At 37.5% G+C, this 15728-nt stretch overlaps 1 pseudogene; it reads left to right on the forward strand.

Moving 5' to 3' along the window:
* Positions 1–818: 818 nt before the first annotated feature.
* Positions 819–15728, forward strand: part of LOC123886250 — a 64952-nt pseudogene continuing 50042 nt past the window's right edge.

The raw sequence follows: 15728 nt of genomic DNA on the forward strand, positions 1-15728 counted from the left end.
ATAAATAGCAGGGCTCTCTCTTTTTTAATGTTTCTTCGGTTTCTTCAGTGAATTTATGAATGATTAAAAAAATAAAATTAGATACTTTTTCACTTCAAATTTATAATTACAACCCAAAAAATAGTTTTTGTAAGTTTATTAGTGGTTTCATCAATGATTAAAAAGAAATATATACTTTCATTGGGATTGCTCAAAAACAATTTTCAATTGGGAGTAATCACACTGTTTGGTGTACCGGCCACTTCTCTTATATAGTAGGCGGCCCATATTACACCTCACGATTTTTTCACTATTTCTCTTTCTGTAAAGTTTTTGTCTTTCGTGATAATCGAACTACATATTCTATAGTTCAAGTACATGTTCAATTTATTCGCATTAGCGATAAGGAAAACCTTAACATCTACCATTTAACTTATAAACTATAAGGGCATGTGTTAATAGTTTATTTTAAATGATATATTATTTTAAGTAGAATAATGAACAATGATTTTAAAGAATAGGAATGAACAAAATAAATATTTTTAAGTTACAAAAAGGAATATCAATTTTATATTATATTTAAATTCAATGGATAAGAATGAAAAAAATCAATCTTTTTATTTTTATTTTTTATAATGAAAAAATCAATTTTTTAATTTATACAATAGGAATGTTAATCAATTGTAAACAAATCTGAAATTAAATTATAAAAGAAGATATATTTAGGAAAAAAAATTATACTTCAAGACCCGATACAATGAACCAAAGAGCCCATAATTTGTATATAAGAGCATTGTCTAGAGTGACATATTCATCATCAACATCATCATAAAGAAAAGGCCTAAAACATGGCAACACATTACATTTCCATAGTCACTACCTCAATTGTTGTTTTACTTGCCTCCCACATTATAAGTGTTGCTACAACCAAAGAAACAATATCATTAGATGCTAATCTTCTTGAATTTTCACTTAATTTAGAGTACTTGGAAGCTGAATTCTTTTTATTGGAGCATCGGGTTATGGATTGGATGGAATTGCTCTAGAGCTAGCAGATGGTGGACCCCCTCCTATTGGTGCAAAAATGGTCAAACTAAGGGACAATGTGAACACGGAGATCATTGCTCAATTTGGCTTACAAGAAGTTGGACATTTGAGGTTCTATCTTGTACTTTTTAAATCTTATAATTTGATTATATATATTATTTGAGTTGAGTTTCTTGTAAATAATTTATATTATATATTATGCTAAGTTTATAATAAGATGTAATCCAACATAATTGGTGAAACAATTAAACAAGATAAAAATATAATAATTGTCACAAATTTTGTTGTTAGTAAAATTTAAAAATTGAAAATTTTGTTTAATTTTTATATTAAAAAATGTTTATTTTTTGTCATTAATTTATTTTCTTGGGATACTCTTGAAGGAAAATAGCGTGTATAAAAGAGATTAAAACGCAGCGGAAATTAAAATTTTCCTTCGATGGATCCTTGCGAATGGACATGATCAGGGTTTCGGTTATTACCTTTGAAGAACAATTCCTCGATTCTGAATTGATCACAACACCGCACGATCGCAGCACCTCTAGCCGGTCCACACGAACAGTTTCCGTTCACCTCTTAGTGCTAGCTGCGAGACGACGGTAGAGGGAGATTTAGTGCGGTTAGGGTTTTAGAGAATTTCAGGGTTTCTCTAAAATTTGGATTATGTGTGTAACACCAGACTGAATTGCATAAGGCTCTATTTATAGAGCTTCTTATGTTGTCTTCAGGCCAAAGCGGTTATTGGACTTCGCAAGCCCAATAACCTACTATTACTAATCGCACCCCACTAATAAGTCATACTTATTTCTCCCGTCATTAACTGTCCTTATGTGTGTGACCCTGTAGGTTCCTATGACGTTTGCTGTAACACCCCGAACTAACTACCCTTAAAAACGTGATCTTAAAAACTTTTTAAAGATAAGTAGCCGGAGCGCTACGGAAAACATTTTATAAAACGATCGTGCACACGACACGAAACGTCGCAGCGGAAAACATTAGATAAAGGATTTTCAAAGCAATGAACAAAATAGTTCTAAAGATAAATCATTAACATAAAACATAAGTTAAGATGTTCGCATCGATATACGACGGAATACAAACGATCCCCGACTCGATGTTACAACTACCAGAGCACTAATATACATCTCAACCAAACTAAACTTAACAAAACTATACAAAGGTAGCCTACACTAGCTCCTCACCAAAAGTGCTCCACACCAAAAAGATCTACAGCTAAAGCTCGATCGAAACCTCGACCTGAATACCTGAACCCCCAAAGGTCCAGCACATAACAAATAGGTAGAGAGTTAGTAAACATAATCACATACATACGAATATAGAAACGCACCTATATTCAACCTATCACGTATTACTAACTCACACACATGCTTCCATAAGCAATACACCAAATAACACATACTCACAAATACACAACCAGATAGTTTCACGTCGTCTCGGACAACACAAAGAACTCACATAACACATAACACATAATTGCACATTTACTCAAATGCGACTAATGCCAAACATTCAATGTCATGCCAACCTAGACACGACTAATGCATGTGGTACCATCTTCTTTATCAAGGAACTTACCATTGATATCCTTCTTTATTGGACAAGTCCAATATCCTTCTTTATCAGACAAGTCTGATATCCCTAAGTAATGCATGAGTTTATGAATGCCATGCATTTACCAAACATATGATAATCACTTAGCACGAAGCTACTGCTCACTACATGGATAACATAATCCATTAAACTTCTTTATCAGACAAACTGATATTCTTCTTTATCGGACAATCCGATATACAAAAATACATATACTTCTTTGACATTTTATATAAATGCCATTACACAACACAATTATTAAACATATAATAATTCCAAACCAAAACGAAACCAAATACATGGATACACACACTTTACAAACATTAACAAAAATTGCTGCCACAGAGCTGTTCGCTGAGCGAATCCGTAGCGAACACGTAGCGAACACGTAGCGAACACGTAGCGAACACGTAGCGAACACGTAGCGAACACGTTCGCTGTAGCGAACAGGTAGCGAACTACATCAGAGGATTACAGGTACATGGCGAACATGTAGCGAACTCGTAGCGAACTTATTCGCTAAGCGAATCCGTAGCGAATCCGTAGCGAACTTATTCGCTAAGCGAATCCGTAGCGAATCCGTAGCGAACTACACCAGAAAATATCTGTTCTTGAGTTTCTAAGGCGGTTTAACATTGATTCCACTCAAAAATACATCTAAACATGTTATAAATGCATAACAAGTGATCAATCATGTATATACCATACATATATACATGAATCAACAATCAAAAACACCAAAACACATCACACATACAAAATCATGTCAATTTCTTGCAAAATAAGCAAAGTTGCATAAACATGCAAAACCATCATCAAACATATACATATTCCCTCCTAGATGTTCATTAAGCATACTAAGATGAAAAGACATGTTTATGATAAAGAAACTTCACCCAAAACCCCAAAGAAATTGGATGAGAGAGTTTAGGAATGGAGGCTAGACACCTCCCCTCTCTTGGATCACCCAAGCTTATGCTTAACCACTCTCACCTTAGATTGAATGATGATTCTTGCCTCTAAATCTCTTCTCCTTGCTTGTGTTCTTCTTCTAGCTCTCCTAGCCAAAACCCTAGCTTAGCTTTCTCTCTTGCTAACTTCTAACTTCTCATGAAAAGTGAATTGTGAGACTATTCATGGTTTTGACTTGCTACTTATACTACTCTCCAATGGATCATGAACCAAGCCCAATAGCCTAAGCCCATTAAGCTCTCACACGCCCCAAGCCCATTAACACGACAAAGGTTTCGCTCACAAACTTATGTTCGCGATAAATAATTATAGGTCGCGTAAATAAATATTTAACACTAACCCAAAATATAAGCACATATATAAAATATCGATTTACTAAAAATCGGGTCGTTACAACTCTACCCCCCTTAAAAGAATTTCGCCCTCGAAATTACCTAAGAGATAAAGCGGAGAACGAACCCTCAACGCGGCATCTTCGGTTTCTTGCATACCGGACTCTTGTGACCTTCCTCGCCACAATTGAAACAAAACACTTTCACCCGACAAGCATCGGCCTTGTGCCCAAACTGTCCACAATTGAAACACTTGTCGCTTTTCCTCGGGCAATCATATGACATATGACCCCGCTCTCCACATTTGTAACAACTTCCACTTCCTTGCTTCTTCTTTCCACTTCCATTGCCCTTGTTCTCATACGGTTTACCACGATCCAAACCTTTCCCTTTCCTATCATTCAGAACCTTATAGTAGTTGGTCTTGGCTTTGCTATCTTCATCACAAATCCTTGCCTTAGTCATAAGGGTCGGAAAATCCCTGATTTCAGAAAATCCAATCAAAAGCTTGATATCCGGACGAAGTCCACTCTCAAACTTGACACACTTATCCTCTTCGGCTTCCACCGTGTTGTAGTGTGGACTAAACACACACAAAGCTTCAAACTTAGCCGTATACTCGGCGACCAATAAATTTCCTTGCTTGAGCTCCATGAACTCGATCACTTTCTTATTCTTCACATCAGCCGGAAAGTACTTCCTTAAAAATTCCCTTTTGAAAGTTTCCCAAACGATAGCAACACCGTCCACTCCAATCCTGAGTCTCACATTCCTCCACCAAACGATTGCCTCCTCTCTAAGGGCATAAGTTCCCAAAGTAGTCTTGTTCTCCTCAGAACAACACATTGCTTCAAAGATGATCTCAACCTCATCTAACCACTTGATAGCTCCCTCCGGGTTATAGCCTCCGGTAAACAGAGTTGGTTTATGCGACATAAACCTTTCCAATCTTTTCTCACTATCCCTTCCCGGGTCATTATCCCTTACCACCAATGTAGTCAAAGCAGTCAAAGCTTGTGCAATCTGAGCGTTGGTCCTAGCAGCAGCCATGATTCCTGAACGAATCACAACTCGACGTTAGAATGTATTAACAGTGTACCCAACACATGCTTCATACAAGAGAAAGAAAATCCTAATGGCTCACATGAACCGACCTGCTCTGATACCACTATTGTAACACCCCGAACTAACTACCCTTAAAAACGTGATCTTAAAAACTTTTTAAAGATAAGTAGCCGGAGCGCTACGGAAAACATTTTATAAAACGATCGTGCACACGACACGAAACGTCGCAGCGGAAAACATTAGATAAAGGATTTTCAAAGCAATGAACAAAATAGTTCTAAAGATAAATCATTAACATAAAACATAAGTTAAGATGTTCGCATCGATATACGACGGAATACAAACGATCCCCGACTCGATGTTACAACTACCAGAGCACTAATATACATCTCAACCAAACTAAACTTAACAAAACTATACAAAGGTAGCCTACACTAGCTCCTCACCAAAAGTGCTCCACACCAAAAAGATCTACAGCTAAAGCTCGATCGAAACCTCGACCTGAATACCTGAACCCCCAAAGGTCCAGCACATAACAAATAGGTAGAGAGTTAGTAAACATAATCACATACATACGAATATAGAAACGCACCTATATTCAACCTATCACGTATTACTAACTCACACACATGCTTCCATAAGCAATACACCAAATAACACATACTCACAAATACACAACCAGATAGTTTCACGTCGTCTCGGACAACACAAAGAACTCACATAACACATAACACATAATTGCACATTTACTCAAATGCGACTAATGCCAAACATTCAATGTCATGCCAACCTAGACACGACTAATGCATGTGGTACCATCTTCTTTATCAAGGAACTTACCATTGATATCCTTCTTTATTGGACAAGTCCAATATCCTTCTTTATCAGACAAGTCTGATATCCCTAAGTAATGCATGAGTTTATGAATGCCATGCATTTACCAAACATATGATAATCACTTAGCACGAAGCTACTGCTCACTACATGGATAACATAATCCATTAAACTTCTTTATCAGACAAACTGATATTCTTCTTTATCGGACAATCCGATATACAAAAATACATATACTTCTTTGACATTTTATATAAATGCCATTACACAACACAATTATTAAACATATAATAATTCCAAACCAAAACGAAACCAAATACATGGATACACACACTTTACAAACATTAACAAAAATTGCTGCCACAGAGCTGTTCGCTGAGCGAATCCGTAGCGAACACGTAGCGAACACGTAGCGAACACGTAGCGAACACGTAGCGAACACGTAGCGAACACGTTCGCTGTAGCGAACAGGTAGCGAACTACATCAGAGGATTACAGGTACATGGCGAACATGTAGCGAACTCGTAGCGAACTTATTCGCTAAGCGAATCCGTAGCGAATCCGTAGCGAACTTATTCGCTAAGCGAATCCGTAGCGAATCCGTAGCGAACTACACCAGAAAATATCTGTTCTTGAGTTTCTAAGGCGGTTTAACATTGATTCCACTCAAAAATACATCTAAACATGTTATAAATGCATAACAAGTGATCAATCATGTATATACCATACATATATACATGAATCAACAATCAAAAACACCAAAACACATCACACATACAAAATCATGTCAATTTCTTGCAAAATAAGCAAAGTTGCATAAACATGCAAAACCATCATCAAACATATACATATTCCCTCCTAGATGTTCATTAAGCATACTAAGATGAAAAGACATGTTTATGATAAAGAAACTTCACCCAAAACCCCAAAGAAATTGGATGAGAGAGTTTAGGAATGGAGGCTAGACACCTCCCCTCTCTTGGATCACCCAAGCTTATGCTTAACCACTCTCACCTTAGATTGAATGATGATTCTTGCCTCTAAATCTCTTCTCCTTGCTTGTGTTCTTCTTCTAGCTCTCCTAGCCAAAACCCTAGCTTAGCTTTCTCTCTTGCTAACTTCTAACTTCTCATGAAAAGTGAATTGTGAGACTATTCATGGTTTTGACTTGCTACTTATACTACTCTCCAATGGATCATGAACCAAGCCCAATAGCCTAAGCCCATTAAGCTCTCACACGCCCCAAGCCCATTAACACGACAAAGGTTTCGCTCACAAACTTATGTTCGCGATAAATAATTATAGGTCGCGTAAATAAATATTTAACACTAACCCAAAATATAAGCACATATATAAAATATCGATTTACTAAAAATCGGGTCGTTACATTTGCAATAATATTAATCTCAATATTATAAACAGTGAGCGGTATCTAGCAACACATCACTGCTACCCAAGTCACAAGAATGTCACGTGATCTGACAAACCTTTCCGTGATAAATATCTTGTGTATAATTACCCTATTACCCTTATGTCTATATTGAACACAAGGCATAGTACGTCACCCTTGTTAAGTTCAATATTGGGCCCATAGACATATCTCCTGTTATGTAGGAGGGGTAAATTCCATCTAGGTCACTCATGTCCCTTAGCATGATTCGTGGAATACCCATCAACCAACTTTATAGTCATCCTGTTACGGATAACTTTGAATGGCGACAAAGTACTACACTCCTACATCTAGGGAACATAGTGGTTTCAGGTCGAAGGGTGGAATACACCACTTATCACTATGAGAATATCTTATGACATTTCATAACATACTATGTAGTATTCTCATGGTGGGTCAATCCGATATAAATATTACTCTTAATATTTATATCTATGTGAAGACTTGATAACTCTTTATCTATGATCCGTGAGATGTGATCATCAGTCTACCAACATAATAGTCTCTATGCTTTGATGTTATCCCAATTCACATTAAAGCTCGACTACGGATGTTTTAAGAATAGTGTTCTCATGTGTAATAGATTCTCACGATTAAGTCACACTTAACATTCCATTCAATGAACTTACTATTCTAGGGACTCTATTATTATTTAACACATAAACATAATAAAGAAAAGCCTTTATTTAATAATTAAATTATCCAATACAAGTATCATGCAATTATAAATAATTGGCCTCTAGGGCTTACACCAACAATCTCCCACTAGCACTAGAGCCAATCAGGAATACTCCTAATACCTATGCCCCTAGTGTGGCCCTCATGCTTCGGCTGAGCAAGAGGCTTTGTAAGTGGATCAGCAACATTGTCAAGTGTTGGTACTCTACATATCTTCACATCTCCTCTATCAATTATTTCTCGAATAAGATGATATCGCCTGAGTATGTGTTTGGACTTTTGGTGAGATCTAGGTTCCTTAGCTTGTGCGATTGCACCATTGTTGTCACAAAATAATTCAATAGGATCCACAATGCTAGGGAATATGCCAAGTTCAGTAATGAACTTCTTTATCCAAACAGCTTCCTTTGCTGCATTTGATGCAGCAATGTACTCAGCTTCGGTTGTAGAATCAGCAACTGTATCTTGCTTTGAACTCTTCCAGCTCACAGCGCCACCATTTATGTAAAACACATAGCCTGATTACGACCTAAAGTCATCCCTATCTGTTTGGAAGCTAGCATCAGTGTAACCAATTACATTTAGCTCTTCTTGGCCTCCATATATTAGGAATGAGTCTTTAGTCCTCCTTAAGTATTTAAGGATGTTCTTGACAGCCACCCAATGAGCCTCACCAGGATCAGACTGATAACGGCTTGTTGCGCTTAAGGCATATGAAACATCTGGTCGAGTACATATCATGGCATACATGATAGATCCTATAGCCGATGCATAAGGGATCTTACTCATGCGGTCCCTTTCTTCCTTAGATGAAGGAGACTGTGTCTTTGAAAGACATAGGCCATGTTGCATAGGAATGAATCCTTTCTTGGAATCATGCATATTAAAGCGTCTTAACACTTTATCTATGTATGTACTCTGGCTTAGGCCAAGCAGTTTCTGTGATCTATCTCTATAGATTCTTATTCCTAATATATAGGCTGCTTCACCCAGATCTTTCATAGAAAAGCAATTCCCTAACCAAGTTTTAACTTGTTGCAAGGTAGGGATGTCGTTTCCTATTAGTAATATGTCATCTACATATAATACTAGGAATGCGACTATGCTCCCACTAACCTTCTTGTAAACACAAGGCTCATCTTCATTTTGAATGAATCCGTACTGCTTTACAGTTTCATCAAAACGAAGATTCCAACTTCTGGAAGCTTGCTTCAATCCGTAGATTGATCGTTGTAATTTGCATATCTTTTTGGCTTCTCCTGTAATGCAAAAGCCTTCAGGTTGTGTCATGTACACATCCTCAAGGAGACTCCCATTAAGGAAGGCAGTTTTTACATCCATCTGCCATATTTCATAATCATAGTATACAGCGATGGCAAGTAAGATCCGAATGGATTTGATCATCGCAACTGGTGAAAATGTTTCATCATAGTCTACCCCATGAATTTGTTTGAAACCTTTAGCAACCAATCGCGCTTTGTAGGTCTGTACCTTTCCATCCATGTCAGTCTTCTTCTTCAAGACCCACTTGCATCCTATGGGTTTGATCCCATCAGGAGCTTCCACCAAGTTCCAAACTTGATTTGTGTACATGGAATCCATTTCAGATTTCATGGCTTCTAGCCACTTCTCAGATTCAGGGCCAGTAATAGCCTCTTGGTAAGTCACAGGCTCATCTTGATCCATGAGTAATACATCACCTTGCTCCGATATGAAATATCCATATCTTTCAGGTTCTTGACGTATCCTGTTAGACCTACGCGGTTCTTGTGTTACTTGAGTAGGACTCTCTGTCACAACCTCTTGTGCATCCTGCTCTTGTTCCTCCATTGGTGTGTTATTACTTTGTGGATCATGAATTTCTTCAAGATCTACTTTCCTCCCACTGATTCCTTTGGAAACAAAATCCTTTTCTAGGAATACTCCTGTCCTAGCGACAAACACTTTGCCCTCGGAAGGATTGTAGAAGTAATATCCTTTTGTCTCTTTAGGATATCCCACAAAGAAACACTTGTCAGATTTAGGTTCAAGTTTAGTAGAAATTTGGCGTCTTACATAAACTTCGCAACCCCAAATCTTTAAGTAAGACATATGTGGTTTCTTGCCACTCCACATCTCATATGGTGTCTTTTCAACCGTTTTAGAAGGAACACGGTTAAGTGTATAAGCTGCTGTTAATAGGGCGTGTCCCCAAAAGGAGTTTGGAAGATCAGCGTGACTCATCATAGACCGCACTGTTGGATATTTGTGTGTTGGCCTCATTTTGCTAAAACAAATATACAAGCAAGGTGTTGGACCAAATGTTTCAACATGTTAGGTACAAAAGATGTTGGACCAAATGTTGTAACATGTTTGGGTACGACAGTCAGATTGCCCAAATCTCGCGCATTTATTACACGTATCTGCTATATATGGAAATCCACTATACAAACGTGTATATCAAGATTTGATCTGATCAAGACGTTATTAGTGCAGATATGTTCTTATCAAGACTTAATGGAATGATTCAACACATTGTTTATTTCCTAAAGAGGATCAACTATTTTAGGAAAGTTTTTATTAAGGTCTGATTTGCTTAGCTGGACGTGACTCAAAGACCAGCTGTGTTCTGAAGCTTATCTTGGAAGATTAGGAGCGTGCTAGCTCTGTCTATATAAAGAAGACTCAAGGCCAAGATTTCATGAACCGAAACCATTGTTCATCAAAGATGTAGTCTTTAGGGTTTCGTGTCTTTAAGCCACTCTCTAGGAGAGTTGGTGTAAGTGAACCACTCGGGTTGTGAGATGGTCACTATGTCCTCACTCAGAAACCTTTAGGTAATGAGTAGAGTATTGTAATATCTCTGAAGCTTTTAAGCAAGGAGATAGTGTTTGTGAGCCTCTCACGTATTGATTTAATACTTGAGTAGGACTGTGTTTTATTGAGTTGTAATGTTTTAAGGTTACTCCTAAGCTTTGAAGTACGGAGTTAACTGTGTGTGATTTACTCGAAGCTTTTAAGCAAGAGTAAAATATGTCACGGTGATTGTCGCCACATTTTATTCAACATTATATGAACAACACAGGTTGTGTTGGCTGTGTGGAAGTGAGATGGGATCTCATGTCTAGGAAGTTCCTAGGCAGAAGTTGCATGAGTAGTGTCGAGGTCATAAGGCGTAAACCTAGGATTTGCTGGAGGTCTTAGTGTAAGACGTAAACCGAGGGTTTGCTGGAGGTCTTAGTGTAAGACGTAAATTCAAAGGGTTTGCTGGAGGTCTTAGTGACTAGATCTATTAGTGGATTTCCTTCCTGGATTGGTATCCCCCAGAGTAGGCAGGTTGGCTGAACTGGGTTAACAATTTCCTGTGCAGTTTATTTACTTGTTGATTTTATTATGTTTCGTAAGATGTTCCAACATTAAGTATGACATTCTCTTTAAGTTGAATGTTGGAACATCTGATCAAACATTATTCCTCAGTATCCGTTTTAATGTTATATGCCTTGCCGTGTTATTCATGTCAGACCAGATGTCTCGACATTTTGTACAACATCTGGTTCTGCTATACCAGAATTTCAATTGGTATCAGAGCAGGCATCCTGTTCTGTTTTCTGGATGAGATCTTAAGGAAGATACTTTCTGGTTATGGGCAAGTAAGGAATACTGAAAATTTGTTTGAACTTGGAGAAGTTCACATTGATTGAATGGTCCCTAGAAGTGGAGGATGGACTATTCATGATAGGGTGTGTATTAGACCTATCTTTTGTTGTTCAGGCGTGTAGATCTTGTGATGAGTTGTTGTATGGTTTGATTTATTTTCAAACGTGTGTTATTGTAGTGTGCCTGAAGTTTGTTGAGGAGTTTTGTGGTTTGAATTCCGCTGCATATATATCTGATGGAAAACTCCTGGTGGTTTTGTTTGTTGAGGATGCACCACTCTGTTCTATGATGTAAGCCCTGGTGTGGTGATGCTCGAGGAGAGTTTTTTAATTAACTTGTTAGAGATGCCAAAGATACTTGGGGGTGATCTCAAGTCCACTCATAAAGGCACTCATGTATGAGTTTGTTGAAAAGGGGTCTGAAGGAAGTTATGAGCAATTTATTTTTGCTTTAAACTCTGAAAAGTCAACGTCCAGTGTCTTTGATAAAGGATTTCTTGGTGTGTTTCGTTAGAAGGGAATTGATGTCTTACCAGATGTTGGAACATCTGACGGAACATCTGACGAGCAGATTCTGCAGAACCTTGTTGGATGACAGTAGGGCATGGCAGATGCTTGGGTGCTAAACAAAGTGTGTGTTGGTTACATATGTTTGGAACCTTCTCCTGACCTGGAAGAGGAGGCATCTGTGTCTGAGATGGTTTCTACGCTAGAAACATATCTTAGATAAGTTTGTTGGGACATGATCAACATATGGTTGACCTCTTGGGTTAGTTCATGTCTGATCCAAGTAAGTGGTAGTTGAAGTTGTGTGCAATGTTGATGTGTTATATGATGTTTTAACCATGCATGTTATATTCTTGTGATAATATCTAGTTATATGAATGCATGATTAAACAAGGAGGATTTATTTTTTTTTGGACCAAAGGATTATGGTTCTCTGGTATTTTCGGTGAAGTTAATTCTTTACCTTATGCGTTAAAGATATCTTTTGAATTAAGATTGACGAAGTTTTTACTTCCCTTCAAGATGTGTGTTTGTGTTGAAGTGAAAGGAAGTATATGTTGCATCCCTCTCTCCATTGTCTGGTGCACACTAATCAAGGGAAATCCATCTGATGTATTTAATGCTTCCACTAAGGTCACAAGTGAGTTTGTTGATGAGTCTCTCAAAGGATCTGCTCTGAAAATGATGTTGTGTCGAATGTTGGTACATCTTTGGCATCTAAGACTGATGTTGTGCTAAGTACTGTCACATCTGTGGTACCTGATATTATGGTGGATCAAAGTGTTCCAGATACCTGTTAGAGGGAATCTCCTCTATAGGTTCAGAAGAATGGCATCAAACATCTCAAAGTAAGACAAGAGGTTGGAACATTAGAAGAATTTTTTGAGATGTAAAATATGCACGTCCCTACATGTGAGGATGATTTGATATTGAAGGTTGATCAACTACTGATGGTTGATTCTCCTGTGTCCCCTTGCAAGAGTTATGGACTACTATGGTATCTTCAAACCATAGTTCAGGATGAAACCGATGGGATTGAGATTGATGTCAGAATTAATGTTGAAACATCTTATCCAACATCTGCTCCTTCAGCCAAGGAAGCTGGTTCTACTCAGGGTGGAGTACAAGGTCAAGCAACTGACCTAATATGGAATGACTTTTTTAAGAATAACTGTCATGAGTGGATGTTATCTGTTGGTGCCATATATGTGCAGAAGAATGATGTCAGATCTAATGTCCTACCTTGTGTGAGAAGGTAATCCTATCTGACAAATGATAAATACTTTAATGAGAGCTAAGTATCTGTATATCCTTTGTTGAAATTATGCATAAAACTGATATATTTGTCTGAAGAGCTGTGCAATTATGTAGTCTGAACTTTATTGTTCGGAGAGTATATTTCTCTTCATGGTATTCAGGTGTTTTGAAAAACCTGGATGATCTGCATTGATGGTACTCTATTGGGAGCTTCTTGAAGGATGTCTATGCACAATAAGTTCTTTTGAATGATGATTTATGAACCAATGTAATTGGGTTCCAAAATCAGAAGCTGATGTCTCAAATGATGTTGTAACATCATATTTACTGATGGCTGTTCTGTGGAAGGTGCTTGAGACTTTGCATGGGAGTGCTCAAGCTGTGTGGTCAGAAGACGTGTTTCTGACTATGTGAATCAGAATGTGGAGGTTCTGATCTTGTTATAATAGTATGCTCTAGCAATGCATGACTATTTATTCCACTAGTATCAACAACTACTAGTGAATGTAAGGGCAGAAGAATATTGTCAAATACTGAGGTTTGATAATTGTCTTTGGTTTTCTTCTGGTGCAAGTCACTCTAGAAAAGGGTTGATAATCAGGATCTTAGTCAAGGTTTTAAGCAAACTAAGATGTTTTGGACTTTGTGAGTGACTTTACACCTTGTATGCATGACATCCTGCCTATTCAAAAGGTCATGATACATAGTGTGGTTCTGCTAGGACATTGATCAAATGTGTCCTTGTTAACTGAAGAGGTCAGAATGCTTGAATGTATTCTCAAGAAGTGAGAATATCTACTCAGAATCAACTCTACTGAGGGAGTTGGTGTTGCCCTTCAACATGAAAGCATGAAGTCTTTCACATGTTTTCATTTAGTGCTCGAGTTTTCATCTTCAGCTGGAGCCCTGACTATCTATGACAGGTAGAGTCATGTGTTTATCTGTGGATTGCATTGGTACATATAGAGTGATGTACAAGATTGAGGAGATCTTATGACTCATATGAGAATATGATGTCAGCCAACATGTTGTGACATTGCGAAATTATTAACAAGGCATGGTAGATTCTAGTCATGTAAAACTGAATAATTTTATCAGTTATCCACATATCTCTCAAGTGGTTAAATGGTTGAGTCTGGGAGAATTTATTTTTCTCTACAGATTTTTTTTGGAAGGACTTTCCAAGGGTCTTCATTATTGAGAGATGTCACAAATGTGATATTCAAATGTCTTGGTATGTGTCACTAAGTCTAAGTGAAAGGAGAACACTTCGAATCAAGTGGAAGACAGTATGTTTGAAGATGAGTTGATCAATGCAAGTACAAGAAGACAATGTCTGACTGAATGTTAGAACATTATTCGAGACATGTTTCCTGTTAAATCAACAAGGAAGTGAAATGGACAGTGTGATCAACCACGTGTCAGAAGGGAATGCTTAAAAGGTCTGTGAATACTTTGAATCCATCTGAATCTACTTCTATTTTGCTTGGTCAACAAAATGTGCATCATCTAGGAAACCTATTTCTAAATCCATTATCCAGGTTAATCTTATCTCTCAAAAGATCCTAGAAAAGTCTATCTATGTTTGTTGATGATGTTAATGAACCTACCAAACTCGTTTTGATAACCTCATTAATTCAGTTGTCACCCCTAATGTTGAGTCAAATGTTGTTACATCTGTTAAAGGTTTTTGTCAGTTCAAATGTTGTGGGTAGTGTTAAAACATCTGTGAGATCTGTCTCTGAAATTGTAATTCTAGATAAACCTAGATCTCTTAAAACCATAGGTCAGTCTAGTATGAATGTTGTGGTTGTTGATGAAATTTTTTAAAATTTGTTCATGTGTCATCTTTCAAAGTTGTTGATTCTGTCACTCCCCACTAAAGTTGTGGTTGTGTCCCCCAAAGAAACCTCACCTGAGTCTGATGTCACATCAGATGTTGAAACATCTTGGACCAACCTGTTCGTGTTGTTGAAACCTGTTCTACAATTCCCCAAACTGATGCTAATATGGTTCTGAGAGTCTTAAACCTGATGGTGGTTTGGAGTATTGAAGTTTAGACTGTGGTGGAAGAAACTGATCTTGATGATCTTTCAGCTATTGCTCAAAGTATGACTGAAAGAGATCTGGTCATGCTATGACTGTTTGTGTGGATGTGCATTCTGCTGAGAAGTACTATACGTGTTCAGATGTGTTGTGATCAGATGCGATAATGCTCAGATATGTGATACATAAATGTGATTATGTGACAGTTTCAGATCTGCTTCTGAAACCTCTAGCTTTATGTTCTCATGAGATATGCTATGCTATGATGTCACTCATGTTGTCTACACATCCTGATCTGATTTTTGAGAATTTATT

The sequence above is a fragment of the Trifolium pratense genome, linkage group LG5 (assembly GCF_020283565.1).
Source record: "Trifolium pratense cultivar HEN17-A07 linkage group LG5, ARS_RC_1.1, whole genome shotgun sequence".
In the NCBI taxonomy this organism is placed as follows: Eukaryota; Viridiplantae; Streptophyta; class Magnoliopsida; order Fabales; family Fabaceae; genus Trifolium; species Trifolium pratense.